This window comes from Amblyomma americanum, chromosome 1 (assembly GCF_052857255.1).
Source record: "Amblyomma americanum isolate KBUSLIRL-KWMA chromosome 1, ASM5285725v1, whole genome shotgun sequence".
In the NCBI taxonomy this organism is placed as follows: Eukaryota; Metazoa; Arthropoda; class Arachnida; order Ixodida; family Ixodidae; genus Amblyomma; species Amblyomma americanum.
In genome coordinates, this window is record NC_135497.1 from 47,611,541 (window position 1) to 47,630,034 (window position 18,494).

Here is an 18,494-nt window from a genome sequence, read left to right on the forward strand (position 1 = left end):
GGTGGGCCTAAAGAATAAAAAGAGTATAGACACCCAACTTTCAGGTGCTTGTTTTTTGTTTGTAATGATTTGTAAGGCATTGTTAAACATGGATTACCACCTGGTATTCTTCTATAACCACTAAATAATTTATAATCTCATTTCTTTCTCATGCCGTTTCCGTCTCAGTTTCAATAGCCGAATGAGGACTGTGACGCCAACATGTGCCTACAGTTCACGTGAGGCATAAAAAAACTGCAATATAATCGCTGCTTCCACATTAGTTGTCATTCCAGCTCTTGAGGAAAGCTGGCTTCAGCACTGCAGTAAATTATAACGATGAAGCAGCGATTATATGGGCGTTTTTCGTTGCCTCACGTGGCACAAAAGCACTCTTTGACGTCGCCGCCATTGTTCGGCTGTTGAAACCGAGGTAGCATGGCAGAACCAAATTACAAATCATTTAGCGGCCGTGGGCAAATAATACATGATGATTCATGTGTAGAAGTATTTTCCACATCATTATAGAGAAGAAAACATGCGACCACAATTACGTTCCTATACTCCTTTACCATGAAGAAAACCAAATGTAAAATGCTCTTGGCCATTCCCTCCATGCAAATGCTGTGTGGTGTATAATATTGTGACGTGGTGGCCGGCCAAAGAGTGAGGCGCGATGAGCGATGTCAGAGATATGATTTGCATGGAGGGAATGGCCGAGTGCTCTGTACCGCGCCACTGCCAGCTTTGACGTCTTTGTCACAATATTCCTTTTTTTTTCATGAACATTGTCACATGTAGGAAACTCGGTGGTGTATCATCGTTTGCGTAAGAACTTAAGGACACTGACAAGTTCCCTAGGCAGCCGCTGACCACACACCATACTTGGCAAAATTACTTTTGAAAAGTAATTAAATTTCATTACTCATTACTTTCCTAGAAATCTCACAGCAGTAATTAAATCACATTACAAATTACGGCTGTCAAAAAGTAATGACCTGACATTGCAATTACCTGCCTTAAGTAACGAAAATTACTTCTTATTTTTGATGCTAAAATGTTGCGCATTGGTCAAAGTGCAAAATTTCTAGTTTTTTGTTTGCACCGCCGCTGAGCTTGAAAATGGGCGTCGGAAATTTTGCCCCTCATTAATCAATTTGAACATCCGCTTTGCTGATGTAGATGACATCTTTCTCATATCGCTCTTCAATCAGAATTACATCGTTCGATGTGTAATATGGTCCCACCATCCTGATTTTGAAGAATTTGTCATCCTCGTAAACAGCGGGAGAGCATTGACTGCTTATCCCTGCATCATCCCAGAAGTGCACAGGGGCGGGAGAGGCTGCCAATTCTGCTGTTCAATCGATTTTTTTCTGGAGGCAAGTTAGTGGAAATACATTGCATGTCGATGGGACGCTGTTGCCTGTGTTGCCCTTGAGTTAGAAATAGGGCCTCAAATGAAGCCACAAAAACACGAAAACTCACGGCCAACTTTCTGAGGTGTGTCAGTTGAGACTTCTTGTCAGTGCGGCGATGTCAAAGTACTTGCTCAAGCACTCGCAGTACGTCTGCGCGAAGGTGTCATATGACATGCCTTGGTGATGGAGCTCTCCTGGTCGCCATGCAGTGCGTTTGTATGTGAGACCGTATGCAGTGCAGGAAGATGCGTAGCAGTCCTGTGACTGATATGCAGACTCTTCACCAAAGCAGTGCTGACGCCTGCACGCACATCACCTCTCGTCCGCGTGCGCCGCTTCCCAGGGGTGCTGGCTATTACTGGTTGCGCGCTTTTAAGGCACAAGCCTTAAGTGGCACATTAACATCGATACCCGGCGTCGTCGTCGATGTCCAGGAAAAGTGGTACACAACCCCCAATTAATGACATCATCAGCAAAGAGAAAAATTTCTTCCGAGGGTGCAGAGAATTGAACCAGGAGCCTTCAGATTGCGAGGCGATCGCGCAACCCATGGGCCACAACACCGCGTTGCTTCTTGCCAAATAATGGTTCATTTAATGTATGTGTTGCCCTATGACTCTATGCTAATAAGTAGGTGTGTCATTGGAAAGGAAGGAAACAATGTAAAATAAAAAGTGAATGTTTTTCGCCTTCAAAGCATGGAAGTAGTCTCAAGTGCCCTCCGTAATTTATTCTTGCTTTGGGAGTCGCCGTGGTGGCACATTAGTTATATGGTGCTCGGCTGCTGACCCGAAAGACTCTGGTTTGATCCCGAGTGCAGCAGTCTCATTACGGTGGAGATGAAATGCTATAGGCTCCTGTACTGTGCGATGTCAGTGCACGTTAAAGTACCCCAGGTGGTCAAAATTCCCGGAGCCCTTCACTATGGCGTCCCTCATAGCGCGAGTCGCTTGCTTTGGGACGTTAAACCCCGATAAACTGCATCTTTACTTTGTATATGCTCATCTACACAAACGTGAGGCCAAAGCATGGCATATACGAGAAGCATGGATTTGGTATGCAGCGAAATTAATATTGCTAGTAATTTATTGCTTTTCCGTGAAATTACTGTTTGAAAGTAGTTAATTACACTACTAAATTACCAGGCCGCAACAGTAATGAATTACATTAGAAATTACCGAGAAAAGTAATTTAATTACTGTAATTTTATTACAGTAATTTATTTGTTGACTAGTCTGCCACTGATTTCAAGGTGATTGCACCCTGCTTTTCAATGAATGCGCAATCCTGACATCATAGCGTCTGTAAATGGTACGAGACAAGGCCTTTTGCATTTTTAAGGCAAAGGTTTGTGCCACCTTACCTTTATTTTTTTTCTCTCGCCCGCCTTTTTCCCCTTTCTATATTTTGGATGTTATGAATGCAATGTTTTAGCAACAAGCTTGAATTAGCATCTGCGAAAAATTTTTTGCTGTTCTGCTCGTGATTGCCTCTATGTCCAGGTTTTGCGCCATTTCCTGGTCCCTGGCATTTATTGGCACTTTCACTTCATTCAAACTTTTGTGAATGTGCTGGCACAAATTTTGAAAAGTTCCTTTTCTAGCACTTGCAAGTTGTTTTCATATTTTTTTTTCCATGGGTCTGAAGTTTCATGGCACGTCCAGCCCGTCAACTATTTCTTACCGTTTTCAGATACTTTGTCCCGTTACACTTGTGCATTGTGGAACAGCCGCAGCTGCTCGTAAGATGCTTTGTGTCCTTGCCTTTGTGCAGGGCAGCAGCGGCGTCTTCTTTGCAGCGCTCAGTTGCATGTGGGCAAAGCATCCAAAAATGATGACTAGCTTGGCTGGCATTTTCTCTAGGTCTCTGAATGCATCATATGGTCAGAATTTGGCAACATTATAGACATGTCTACCAGGAAATCGTTTCAAAAAGTTATCCAGGATTTGTATTGCGAATAAAAATTGCACAACACGCATAATTTTTAGTTTTGTGATACTGCAGATTACACGAACCAAGAACAGAACAGCAAGGTTCTACTGTATTTCTTTGAAGGGCTGTGACGGTTTTAAAGGGTGTCTGTCAACCTAGAATTGTCAAGAGGAGGAATTTCGTTTACCTCGAAAAATCGGGGAGTTGTGAGGGATACCATCAAGAAAGTGGTCAAGTCTCGGAAAAGGACGGACTGAAATTTACGCAGAGGTCTGCTGCGAGTTTTAACGATACTGTGAGTGTCCAGCACACGGTCCGTTCTTATTGGCATGACATATTTTTGCTTCTAATGAATATTAGGCATGGCAGCCTGTCTGTTCTAGCTGTCTTTTTCTTGTCTTCAATTAAGTGAGCATTGTATATACTGGTTGGTTCTTTACAGGTTGCCACACTCCTCATTAAATTTGGTCTGGTGCATATGAATAGACACAGCTACGTTCAAAAGTATTTTCTCTGGAATAAGCCTTAGTCATAGTAATGTGCAGAATTCATGCACTTTCAGTATACTGATGCAAGGTGCCACGCCACCCCAGTGTGGCATCAAAATCGATCTGTAAATCTTGCTCTCAGGCCTCGTCAATCTTGCAGGCTATTGCAGAAACAAATAGAGGCTAGTTTCTCAGCGGTTCGAGCTGTGATGACGAGGTCGTAAAAAACTGGTACTTTTTGTGGAAATCGCTTGGCGCTTGTCCTGTAGCATTGCTGCTATCGAAAGGGATGCCGGAGTGTGCCTTCATTGGAAAGGCAGTAAAAGGCAGTGCTTCTCAGTGATGAGCAAACCAACCTTTTTCAGCGCTCTTGTTCAAGGGTTCCTTCTTGAAAGCCTCAAATATTATTTTGCAGTACAATGAGCAGTGTATGAAGCCCCTGAAAGCATGCAAAGTGTTCCGTTAAGAAAATTTCCAGAATTTTCTCAAAGTAGAGTTTGTTCCTTTTGTGAAAGCACATGTAATGTCAGCACATATGGCCACCACTCTTATGAACCATTAAAATAAAAGCAAAAACTTGTGAGCATAAATTTAACAAACTTTCAAATCTAAGACTCCGGATCACCCAGGCAATTTTCATCTAGTGAGAAGGGAAAGAGCTGCTGAAATTCCTGCACAGATTCCTAGTTGAAATGTGCCAGCATCTGTGCGTCCGTTACGGGCAGGGATTCCAGTATGGTGAAACCCATACAGAAGAGTTAAGCGGGCCATGTCCCGTCAAGAATGCTGCATCTGGGGCATTCCACAGCTGGAGGTGTCACAAGGAAGTGTGGAAGAGGTCGTCTTGTTAATGCTCTCACTCTTCTTGTAGCTTGAGCTGCTGTTCATCGATTTTTTGTGTCATTAATGTTTCTCAACAATGCCACATCACTTCATACGCCTTTTCAGTGTCTGAACTGTGACAAGAGTATCTCCACCGCAGCCGTGGCCTCGTGCTTGAGTGCTCGCCTCGGCTACGGGAGGTCGTGGGTACGATTCTCGCGGCCTCCGGTCCACCAGCCAAATAATGCAATGAGAACAGGCGGTCCCCCGGCCTAGTGCTCGGCTCGCCAGGGGTGCACTGCGTGGGAAGGATAGCCTGCACCTAAAAATTCCCGTAAAATGTGGGCACAAAAACGTCTCCACGTGGTTAAATCCCGCAGTTCAAAACTCTCGCCTTGTGCCAGTTACAAAACTTACAACGTGAACTTCTCTAGCCTCAAGAGAGATGTGCCATAGCTCTCTCCGCTCCCAAACCCCCTTCGAGCAAAGTGCAGCGGTATTTGCTTGCTACCGTTGTGGCTGGCTCACAAGCGCCGGCAGGTGTGCATGACGGGTTAAAAAAAGATGGGCTTCTACCGCACGAGTTGTATTTAGGGTTGCTTGACGGCGGAACTTATCTCTGATCTGTCAAGGCAACGGTTTGGTCGAAGACCCTTCTCCCAAGCATCTCACCCTAGATGAGCCGAGCACCATGGCTGGGAAATCTTAAAACCGGTGGGTACCCGGCAGCACTGGAAATCAAACACAGAACCTCCCGAACGTGAGGCGGATGCTCTACCACAAGGCCGCGCTTTGGTGCTATGATCTTCGCCAAAAGGCCGAGAAATGAAAAGCCGAAAGATTGTCGTTCGGCAGCTTACAAAGTCAAGCTGTCATGTTTTTTCCTGAACACAGTTATGGCTCAGACTAATTGTACCATTCTACATGATTATCCCTCATTCATTGAGATGCTCAATAACCTTAGGATGCGATAAATTATGAAGAGGAATGAAATGTTTCTTTTCATCACTGCATTTTGTGCAAACATGTTTGTATTGTAATTTCAAATATCTGTTTTGTAATTGGAACTACTCCAAAATAAAGCATATCGCAGTACTGGCCGGCATTTCGAAAGGCCCTGATATGCACAGCATGTGTACGAGAGCAGGCGATGCAGCGGTCCCTGTGTCACTACTCTTGGAGCCCACATGACCAAGGTTGCTGCTCTTCCTCGGGAGTGACGTCATAATGCACCCCTGCACTCAGAAACCGAAATCGCTCAGTATAAATAATGCGATAATATTTAATGTGCATATTTGAATTGCGGAGCACTTATCACGCGCCGGGTGGGAGTATGCAATGTTTGAAACTAAGAACACTCCAACCAAAAATTTGATGTCTCCGCCCCTTTAAGGTTTTGGGTTTAGCGTATGGAACTTGTGACCTCCTGTGTGCCAGCGCCAGAAGCCTTTCATAGACCCTTTCGTTGTTTGTCTTCACTATTTTTATTCATTCTTGGTCTCTGCCTTGTACACACTTATTTTTCTGTGTGGTTTCTCTGGCACATCTTGAACAGTGTTCCTTTTATCCCTTTTTAAGGATCTTTCTAATGTCCATACGCAAAGCCACTACAGGAGTGCGTGGGCTGCTGCTGTAGCCTCCATTTTTTGCTTATTTGTTTGTGGGTTTCTCTTAGTGGTTTATTAGTTGCATTTCATTGTTCTGAGCTTGCATATCATGCTCCATTTCCTTTCCCCAAAAAACAATTTTCATTTGTTTCCATTGCGTTTCGCCTCCATCGAAACGCGGCCGCCGCGGCCGAGGGGCTATGCGTTGTCACTGCATGTAAAATATCTCCAGGTTGTCGAAATTTTTCCGGAGCCCATCGAAAGGCATCAAAACTGCCCTGGACCTCCCCCCGTACACATCCACCCGGAAAATTCTTAACATGGGGATTTCAAACACACTAGACGAGCTCATTAGACTACCAGAGTAGCACAAAAACAAGGACTCCTGCGTAGCCATTCGGGGCTAAAATACTAGAAAAGTTAGGCTTCGAACCTCGAGCGCAGCTCGGACACAGAAGTAAGGAACAAACAGACGTTTCCCAACAGACATAAGGAACAAAAATTTGACTGTGATTTAGCTCTGGTTAACCCTAGCTGAATTGCGAAAGTTTCGTTTCCTCTGCTCGTCGTCTACACAGCGTCTCATTCCGATGCTAGAACTCAAACCGGTCTCCCGCAATCGAAGAGTCACTCCGGGACGTGGCAGGACTTCTTCTAGCCGCATCTTCGTTACGACGCTTCTCGAGTCGCGCGGCGCGTTCTTCTGGCATCTCTTGAGCGCGTTCTCTCTTCCTCGCTCCATTCTGTCGTTGGTGCTTCTCTTTCGCGCTCTCCATAACGGCTACAATACACTGAAAGCGCATATATATAAATATATATATATATATATATATATATATATATATATATATATATATATATATATATATATATATATATATATATATATATATATATTGTTACGTGACGGCCAGCCGAAGAAAGAGACGAGATAATCAATGGCAATGAGGTTATTTAATGGCCGGTAGCCTAGCGCGAGCGCTCCTGCCCGCGACACTGCACAGTTCGTCTTCTTCGTCACACTACCCGGGGCCACCGAGCGATCGTCTCGATCGGTGACAAAGAGACGCGCGAAGTGGTTACTGGCTTAAGAGGATGGTTGGACAGGAACGAAAAAGGGGTGAGGTGCTGGCCGCCGCGATGAATAAGATGGCTGAATGATTCCTGGCCTTGAAGCTTCCGGGCCGCAGGTCGCCAAGAGCTGACGGTCGAGTTCCCAGGACGCGCCGAACGGCCTGGGCAGGGGATCGGTGTCTTCAGGTGTAAGCGCCATCTCGGGTCGGTGGGGTCGATAGGTCAGGTACTTGCGTCGGGTTCACTTCGTCGTTTGAGTGGTCGGGGCGGGGGACGGGGCGGGGGGAACAACGGCGAGGTCGGTTCGGGTCTGTAAGGCTGGGGCATGGCCGAGCGACGCACGCCAAGAACTCACGGCTGACGACCATGGCTGACGCAGTACGCCGAAGCTCCCCGGACCAGGATGTCGATGGTACCCCGCAATCTCCACCAAATGTTACGTGACGGCCAGCCGAAGAAAGAGACGAGATAATCGATGGCAATGAGGTTATTTAATGGCCGGTAGCCTAGCGCAAGCGCTCCTTCCCGCGCCACTGCACAGTTCGTCTTCATCGTCACAATATATATATATATATATATATATATATATATATATATATATATATATATATATATATATATATATATATATATATATATATATATATATATATATATAACCGCCGCGAGGCGACACGTCCTCTCCCTCTACCCCAGCTTAGCACACCTGGTTGAGCGAGCGGCGACGGCAGCATCGTCGACGGCGGCGCCATCTGTTAGAGCGCGGCTGCGGCGTTGCTAGGCGACGGTGGCTCAAGGTCGTTCGTCCGCCATCGCACAGGGCGCGACGAGCCGAAATGGCTCGCTGGCTGGTGTAGTAAAGCTTTCGCTTTAAAATCAAAATCCCACCAGAACCAAAGAACATGCATCCGGTACACCATGAGGGTAGAGGAAAGAACAGAGCGAAAGTTCTGTAGAAAAAATTTCTGATGGCCTAACTCTGTTAGGATATACGTAGCGAAAGCGCGGAGACTTCTGCATCGAAAGAGTGCATTCCCTAGATGCCCCTTTATTCATGGTCAAAACTTGAGCCCTGGTGGCGGACTGGTAACGTCCCTACCTCAAACGCCAAAGTCCCGGTTCGATTCTGAGCCTCGGCACAGGTTTTATCTTTTTACTCAGTGAGTGTGCGGGGGAGGGTTCAGTGGCTCCCATAGATGCCGCAACCGTACACGTTGGTTAGCGGTTAAGAGCAGGCTCTGTGAAGGCGCGTTTATACTACGACGTACTACGTGCGCTGCACGGCGACGTCACGTCAGCCAAAGCGAGACCCTCTATACTCCAACTGCGTTTGACCGCCGAAGCGTTCGGCGGCTGGAGACTCAGTGCACGCCTCTTTTTCGCGCCGAGTGCGCCGCTGCCAGCCGCCGCCCGCCCGGCCAGACCGGTTCGGTCCCGCGGCGAGGTGCGTGTTGTGACGTCATGTGCCTCCTCGGAGCACCGCCACGGCGAAATCGCAACTTCGCGGCCAGTAAAGCTTTAGCTGTAAAAACTAGCCAACAGACAGGACGTGGTTTACACGGACGCAGCGGAATACGAAGGCAGAACAGGTTTCGTAGCACTAGCAACCAGGGAGGGTGGAGGCCGAGTCTCATGCTGCAGCACCCGACAGTGGGACGCAACAGCGGCTGAGGAGGTAGCCATTACGCTGGCCTTAACTCAACAGAATGGCCGAGTGATTATAACTGATTTCAAATCGGCTATCCGCGGAACAACAGCGCAGGTAGGGTATCTGCCGAAACAGTCAAAATTCTGAATGCCGGCCCGACACCGGCAGAGCTATTTAACCTAATCTGGACTCCAGCCCACGAGGTACTCCAAGGAAAGGAGACAGCGCACGCATTGGAAGTTGTAGAGGCATCCTTAAGTCCTGAATTTGCATACGCTTGCAGAAATTCCGCTCCTCAAACCTGTCTGCTATGTGCTCCGTCGTGTAAAAGTGATCTCTCGTTGGAATCGCATACAGTGAATGTCGCACGCAGCTAGGTCTAGATGATGATGATAATGATGATGATACCAACTTTTTTTTCCACCAGATAAGGAGGCCCCCTACTCCCCCTCCCCGGCACGCAGGCCTGGGTGACGGGGCCGGGACCCCCGCGATTCGAAGCAGGCAAAGAGGTGTTGACTCCTCGCGGCTTCTTCCGCCAGGCGGATGGCTTGTTGCTGTGGAGCATAATAATAATAATAATAGGTTTTGGGGGAAGAAAATGGCGCAGTATCTGTCTCATATATCCTTGGACACCTGAACCGCACCGTAAGGGAAACGATAAAAGAGGGAGTGAAAGAAGAAAGGAAGAGAGAGGTGCCGTAGTGGAGGGCTCCGGAATAATTTCGACCACGTGGGGATCTTTAACGTGCACTGATATCGCACAGCACACGGGCGCCTTAGCGTTTTGCCTCGATAAAAACGCAGCCGCCGCGGTCGGGTTCGAACCCGGGAACTCCGGATCAGTAGCCGAGCGCCCTAACCACTGAGCCACCGCGGCGGGTCACAGCGAGCCACAGCGGCGGGCTGATGAACAGATACCTCGCTCCGCAGCAGGCCTGGCTTCCCAGGTTTCTCTTAATTTATATATATTTGCTTTAGCGCCTTGAGAGCTGGCGTATTCCCAGATTATGTGGTTGAGGGTCCCTCTCGTCCCACAGTGCTTGCACTATCGTTTTCTCTCTCATCTTTCTGAACATGATATGCCCTGACCGTGTTTACGAAGCTCCCAGCTTGCAGCCCAGGAAGCTGTCGGAATTTATCTGAAGCCCTCTACAACGGCGCATCTTTCATTCTCTTATCTTTCACTGCCTCCTCCATTCCTTCCCATACAGACCGGTTCAGGTGCCAACCGAGAAGGGAGACAGTTACTGGTCCTTTACTTTCCTCACAGGTAATTCGGCCAGGTTTCCAAACGCGTAGCGCATTAAAAACGTGCAATACAGTGGCGGTGCGTGGCGAAGGCTGGCTACGAGACATGCTGTTGACTCCTGATGCGCGTGTGAATGTAGCACGTGTGAAAGCCGTGGTCTCAGGCTATAGATGGCGTAGATTCGGGAGTGCAGCTGGATATGTGAGACAGTTACTGCGTCATTTCCTTTCCTCAGAAACCAACTTTCATTTTCATTTTTCGTGAAAATCGGGAGAGGACAAAACACAAAACGGCGCAGTTGCAGCAGGTGGTTATTCAAAAAGCCACATCCCGTATTTATACTGATTGCTTTTGAAGCTGCTCTACCTAACAGCTAAGTTAGCAGACTAAGATGTTGTTGAGTTATGATTCAGCTGTGTCAGTGCGCCACATGCCTGTAAGGCCGCGCTTCATCAACGCGTACATTTTTTCATTCCCTTAGCTTGCAGTCACTGCAGGCCTCCGGTCTACCTGGAGAGCTATCAGTGAAGCACCGAATTCCCCCTATCCGCGTGCCCCCTCCCCCTCCCCCGCAAGCAGTGGCAAAGGCGCAGGAGGCACTGGCTGCTTGACAGCACAGCTGTGACGGCCGAAGACACCTGGCTTTGTTAAGCGCAACAGGAAAGCATACGAGGCGCACACAACGAGCACGTGGTGCCGCTTGGTCTTAGGCAGCATTCCCACGGCGGCGGAATGCGAACCACCTCGGAATGCGAACCACCTCGCATTCCGCGATGATCCCCTTTTTTTGGCATGCTCGATGGCACCGAAGCGTCGCGGGTCTCCGCAGTCTCACATTCCTGCGGCGAGCCAGTGGATTAGTGGTCCCGCCAATTAGCTGAAAAAAAAACGCTCCATCCTTCGAGAGGCGACGCGCGGGTGCGGCAGGGAAGGGGAAAGCATCAAGCACTAAGGGCGAGAACTCTCCCCAGGGAGAGTTTTCAGAATGTTTTCTGTATGTGTTTCTTTTTTTTCTAGCCAAGCCCCGGGCTCGAAGTTGGGCCCAACCTTCAGGGGCTGTGGCTACCTCCATTGGTTATCGAAGCTTAGGGCGGGACTCGAAATATGACCGCCCTAAATTCTTTGTTTGCATAAGCTTTAATATTGCATGTAAAATCATTGGAGGGCAGTCTTGTCTAGTTGAGCTAGAGGCTCCGTGCAGTGGCAGATAATTCTGCAACCCTTGACTCTAACCTCGCGTCGATGAGTAAGGGCTTGTAGAGAGTGTTTCTCTGTGTGAGAATTGTCTTTGTCAGTTACAGCTTGACCGTCTGTGTGACTCAACTTGTAACGCAGTTTGCCCTTGTACATCCTGTAAATATATTTCCTCTTTGTCTCCATCATCTGGCGTCAATCATCGTCTGCTCCTTCAACACCGTCGAATTCAAGTTTGGAGAGGTCCGGTGCCCCTCCGAAGAAACGCAAAAAACCATCTTGAATTTACTATGCACAACTTGAATGTATTACCTAGTTAAAGAGAAGTTACGCTCACAACAAGCGCACATTTCCATGTTCTCTAGCACGGCATGAAGGAACGGCTGCGGTATCAAGCTCGAATTCGATATCACTACAGTGTCTTCGCATAGACTACCTAGCGTTGCAGGTTTCGTATTCAGTGTAACAAGTTCTATTTGGATGAGATTGCATATCCTGCACAAAGAAAAGCAATAAGGCCGAACAGGCGTTGATGTTTCATCTTTAGTGCCAGAAACGGTCACTTAATCCACTGTACTCGAGTGCTCCTTTTGTTCACTGCCTGCAATTGCCTAGTGTGAATGCTCTTGTATCGTGTAGCAGTTTCAAATATAGATAAGTATACAAATTTAGGCATCCAATAATGCGAGTCGCAGTAATTTCAATGTTTTTGTAGCGAAAGCAACAGTATGCGAGTCAGCAGCGCATTTCGGGTAAGCGTCGCTAGTCAGCGCATGCGCCACTAGGGCGTTCCACCGCTGCGGCGCGGCTTTCCTCAAAATTCAACTTTCTCTTTCCTCTTCCTTCATTTCTTCTTTCCCTCCCTCCTTTATCCCTTCCCTTACTGCACGGTTCGGGTGTCCACCGACATATGTGAGACGGTTGCGGCGCCATTTCCTTTACTCAAAAACCAAAGAAAACAAGTGAGCCGCCGTCGTTCTCGAGATTCTTTGGCGTTGACAACGTTGCAGAGGCCATTCATTTTCCCAAAAGGCGCACAACTGGCTCCCTGGGTGAGTGGTTAGCTAAACCTCGCTTTCATGTAGTGGAATTGTTGTGCAACTCCAAAAACCTGCTCTGATAGCGTTCCGCACACTGGATATATGCAGCGCGCCCACCCTGGCAGGTGGCAGGTAATGACATCGCAAGAGGTTGGTCACCCAATGAACGCTGCGGCGTATATAATGCTTCATATTCCGGAACCCTCCACTACGGCACCTCTTTCTTCCTTTCTTCTTTCACTCCCTCTTTTATCCCTTCCCTTACGGCGCAGTTCAGGTGTCTGCCGATATGTGAGACAGATACTGCCCCATTTCCTTTCCCTAAAAATGTTGTCAGTGCTAATGCATGCAGCCTACATCTCTCTATCACCACTGTAACGTATTTCAAAGAGCGATTAACGGCGTACACTGGCCCAGGGAGCCAGCTATGCGCCCTTTTTTCCTCAAAATCTAGAACGTTGTCAATGGCAACGCCAAGGAACACAATGAAAGCCGAGAGATTTCGCTTTGCATATCCTTGATTAGCTGAGCTAATCCACATCCATTTTTGACGGAGGGGCATCAATTTTAGATGCATTCTTGACACCAATAGTGTTGTGCAAGGGCTTGACAGGGGCTAGCAAGCTGGAAATCTCTTGAACTCTGATGCACGGCTCACAGTTTTGTTGGACATGGCACCATGAGTCGTCGCCAGAAGGCTGGACCGCGCATATACTGTGGCTCGGGCGCTTTCTGCTTGCGTACCTACTTACAGCGTACCTACAGACATGGCCACCGGCCAGCAATGCTCCCGCTTGGCGACAGTGTCCCAACGAGGGTCAACATCAACCTGATCGCGGTGACCGTGACACATCATGACAATCCTGATCGTTATAGACGTTTCAGCGTCTGCTACAAGGTCTTCACTAAGCGGAAGAACATGCTGCAGCATATTAGAATTGCCCAGAAGTTGGAGGCGATAGGAGCATTCCGTAAATGCGATCAGTTCAGCAGCGGGCTGCAACGCTGGAATGTTTGGTTCGTCACTGCTGCGTAGTACACCGATTCCCTGCCGAAAGTCTGCGACTTGCCTTTGGGAACGACAAAGGTAATTGTTTCTATATCGTGTATGAATTTGCAAGCAGTCAGCTTGCTGTGACGTCCCTCAGTCTTTTTTTTCTTGGGGCAGGGAGGGAGGGGTCTTTTTTGTTCTTGAGCAAGTTTGTGCGAATGTTTGCAAGCAAACTTTTGAGTACAAGCAAACTTTGCACTCTGCACACTATGACGTAATCTTGCTGGTGTTGGCATGGCAGTGAAAGAATGACAGGCTCAAGTTAGCGAACAACTCTGAGAGGAACGCTTGAGGTTTTCTATCTTTAACTTAGAGACTCACGTGGTATTATCGCGAGAACTTCCGCTTCTCATAAATTGCCGGCTACATTTAGGAAGAAGTCTAGGGCACCACGCTTAGAAAGAAAAGTGTGGCTCCTTAATGTGGCGTCACATTTGCTTGTAGACACTCCTTACCGAAATGACGAAATTTCGACCGCCCCGGCACCCAAACCGAGCCTATATGAATCCGCCCCTCAAAAAGCTTGTACGCTTGTAGTGCACTGAAAGCCGAGGCAAATAGTGTCAATATGCGATCCATTTCAACCAATTTATATAGGACCATATAATTATTTTGGTCCTACATAAATGCAACCGCAAATAAATTTTGCGTATGGACACCTATCAAAATAGGATAATCAATTAAATAAGGTTTTTTAATAATGGAAGAGTGTAATATGTAGGAATCTATGCTTTGCTTCATTTTCTGGTTATGAAAACGATTGTCAAGCGCTTCGGACGAATTTATACAGTGTAAACACCCACAAAGCCACACTGCCATGAAAACAGCTGCAGTGAGTCTGCGGTATGATTTGCCGGAGAAAGGGGAAGGAGCAACGTTTTTCTCATATAAGTATTTGAGAGACACCAAAAATGGAGACCCGCGCGCTTTTTCCGTACTGTACGTAATGAAAACAAGTATAAAGGAACGCCATAGCTAGGCTTCGGAGAGAACGATTAAAATCATATGGAGCGGCGAAAGAGGGAAAAATGACGGCCATAAAGCATAGCCGGCACTCTTCGAGAACGGGCGCGGGCAAACGCCAGGACGCTCTTAATGACCAGCGAGTAAACGACTTGACAGGCAGTCGAGGAGACCGACAACAAGCAGATCCTGCTTTCGAAGCGGCCGCCACATTACAGCCTCAAACCAAGCGCCCGGCCAATAACACAAACCAAATTAAAACTAAATACACGGGGCAGTATGTTCGTACACCGTAACTAAATACAAGATCCCTCTTTCCTGAAAAGGCATCCGAGTTCACCCCCCCCCCCCGCACATCGCCGCCGTCATCCTCGCCCTGAGTGCTACTGCGACGCGCCTCCTCACTCGGACCGTGAGTGATGGCTGCGTTAATGGCGAAAACGTCCCTGAAAGCGCCGCACGCCAGGGGCTGCGGTGCGCTCAGCCAAAAGAGTAAAAGCAGCCCCGCTTCCATGCTTTGGGTCACACCTGCGAAGTTCAGCGTCCGGGCACGCGTCGTTCCGCCGTTTTCAAACGACGCCATCGTTAGCTCTGCTGAAGGGCGACCTGTTGCATGTATACAGGGTCACCGGCAAGCATGTGTATCGAGCCGTCTTGAGATGGGTGTCTGTTTCTTTGATCTCTAGAGAGATAGCGACACGGAGGCAGACAGTGCACAGGGCATCTTGTTTTCGCCTTCGTCGCTCGCTATAATCAGGATACGTTCGTACGCCGGCCACCGAACCGGCAACCATAGGGAATGTGCATTCGGCTGAGTGCCCCTCTGGCTTGAGAGGCCTCGCCACAACGGCGGCAGCCAGTAAATGATTCCGACCACCTTCCCACCGGCCACATGTTTCCCAGCACGTGCATCTTTGTACAATGAGAAACCATTTGGGTGGATCCTTGGCAAGCTCGTCTCCGGCAGATTGGCGTTGCTCTATCTTCTGCGGGGAAAGCGTCATACACTAATAAAAATGAATCTAGCCCAAACAAGCATCGGCCTTACAAATACATTAAGAGCATTGAGTTAATGTTCGACCAAACAAAAATTAACATTGCTATAATGTTTTGGTGCTACCTGGAAAATTCACAAATGCAGAGAGAGAAGTGGTCGAGGAAAGGCAGGGAGGTTAACCAGTAAAATGTTCCGGTTGGCTACCCTGCACTGGGGGAGAGGGATGAGGGGAGCGTAAAAGAATAAGTAGAGAAATGCGGTCAGTAGTAAGCACGACAGGCAATGACACAAGCACTGTAACAGGCCGCCGCAGATGTAGCCAGCACACCTTGACGGCTGCCGACTGCTGCGACCTGAGTGGAATTAACAGATCGAGGGCCCTCCATCACAAGGCAGTGCTGACGTTTCAGTCTCAAGAAAGGCTGCTGGCCGTTGAAGCTGATAATGTTGATGACAACGTAAGCATCGGACTTATTCTCTGAAGGATCAGGCTGGAGGATGCGTTGTGCCAGCTATTGGACAACTGCAAGCACTGGATTCAACAAATACAGCATCTGCAGTGCATTATGTGCAGCTGGCATGTGCATGCTGAAAAGCAGCACACGCATGGCATTCACGATTGGCTTTAGCATTGCAATCACTTGCTCGTCTGCGACCTGGTCCGGTTGCTGATCTACTACCCGACCAGCAGCAGTAGGCTCAACACACTGGGTGCGCGGTGCCGGGGTGGGTGCTTCGGTAGCGATGGCCAAGTCACTTGCCGGTCCCGGTCTTGGACCGGAGTTGTGATTTGTGCTTGATTAGCAATGGTCTTGGGACTCTGAGTTCGCAATACCTGCTTGGTCACTGCGGGTCTGTGTAGCTCAGGCAGGGATAGCCAAGGCCCGTCTGCGACAGCCGTCTGTGTCTTGCCAGTCATATTGCTCCCAATCCTTAAAGTATAATGCGGAGGGGCAGGACAAGTTGCGGAAATTCTTGGAAGATCCTTTCCAATGCTCGTTACACTTTTAGAAGGTCTGTGACGAGGGCGACGACGTCGTCGCACCTTAGCGGCAGCTTCTCTGTGTCTGGAATTGTCTCGTCATTTGTTAGAGTGTCGCACTTTCCCTTGTCAGGCGAGGACAATCTTTTGAGGCAGCGTCATGACGGCCGCAGCAATTGGCACACGTAATAACTGTTGCCCGGCAAGAATCGTCTCTTTGTGGCTGGGTACACCGCGGGCACACGATGGGCAAATTGCCCACACTACTCACGTGTCCTATCTTTATGCATTTCCGGCACTGGAGAGGCTCGCGTCAACGGAATCATGCTCGAACGCTGTAACTAGACAACGAGCTCACATCCTCTACTGCGCAACAAAATCTCATCTTTCATCGTCTTCTTGCACACTGTAGGAAAGTACAGCGCTCGGCTCGAACCAATTACGAACGTTCTGCAAGGTGTATCCATGGGCTTCCATTCTGTGCATGACCACATCACTGAGCTGCAACGTATTTTTCGCGGCCACCAGACAAACGCTGTAGAGTTATCTTGCATCATGAATGCAGCATGGGAGGCAGCCAATCACTTAAATGTGGTGATACCTGTACCAATACAAGTCTCTCGTCAGGCCCACCGAGAGAACTACGGTTTTCAGTCGCCGGAGGAATACTAGCGTGCGGCAATATATGTGCCATACTTGGACTCACTCACTGCTTATTTAGCTCGCCGCTTTCCTGAAAGCAATGAGAGAAGCTTCAAACTTCTCCAGCTGCATCCATTAAAAATGAAGCACTTGAGCCATGTTGAGTTCGCTGCCCTCGCCGAAGAACTCCAATGCTTTTACGGCATCGACAACTTCAAGGAAGATGCCATCTCTTGGTACGAGATGTGGTGCAACAAAACTGGGGAGCCATCAGAAATAACTTACTGCGAGCTTCTACATCAGGTAAAGACATTATTACCCGGTGTTGCAAAAACCATTGAGGTGGCCCTGGCTTTGCCAGTACTGAATGTACGGTCGAGCGCTCCTTCAGGACAATGAGGAGAGTGAAAACCTGGCTACGCTCAACGATGACAAACAACAGGCTGGACGGCCTTTGTCGGATGAGCGTGCACCGAGAGCGTGTAATGAAGCACAGAAATCACTTTATCACCCGTAGCCGCCGCGGTGGCTGAGTGGCTACGGTGCTGTACTGCTGACCCGAAAGACGCGGGTTCGATCCCGGCCGCGGTGGTTGAATTTCGATGGAGGCGAAATTCTAGAGGCCCGTGTACTGTGCAATGTCAGTGCACGTTAAAGAACCCCAGGTGGTCGAAATCTCCGGAGCCCTTCACTACGGCGTCCCTCATAGCTCGAGTCGCTTTGGGACGTTAAACCCCTAAACTAAACCATACCGACTTTATCACCCGTGTCATCACGCAATTCACCCAGAAATATCCGAGGCGTCTGCAGTTGCTGTTCAAGGAAGACTGAATGAGTGGCTGTAGTTGCGTGTTTGTGAACATGTTGTGCTGTGTGCTGGTCATCAATTCAGCAAGACTGAGCACTCTTCTCCACGAAGTGATAGTATCTTTTTGCATTTTTTATTCAGACGCACTGGATTTCTTGTAGCCATAAAGGAAAGAATGGTCAACACAAGGAGCGTGTTGAAAACGGTCAGAGAGGCAGCCAGTGTTTAGCTTCTAGTCCCTCGAGATCAGTGAAAGTTAGGACCACGAGAATTTTCATATACTAAGCGTGGCGCTAGGTGTAGAAGAGCCTTTTATTTGCCGTCAAGTTCTTCTGAAGGAGCTTTAATGTTAGGGAAGGTCAGTTTCACCTTCGCGGCACTTCATGAAGCTTCATGAAACGAACATGGAGGCAAGATTACCAATCACTTTTCAGTCGAAACGCCGCGCATTCAAAATACTTCAAAATACGATTTTTGTTCATGTACTCTACGCGTATAATAAAAGCTCACCTAAACATACAGATGAGCGGTATGTTTTAAGTAGCCTAAAAAACCAAATATCAACCTTTCGCGCCCCATTACCAAACGCAGCTG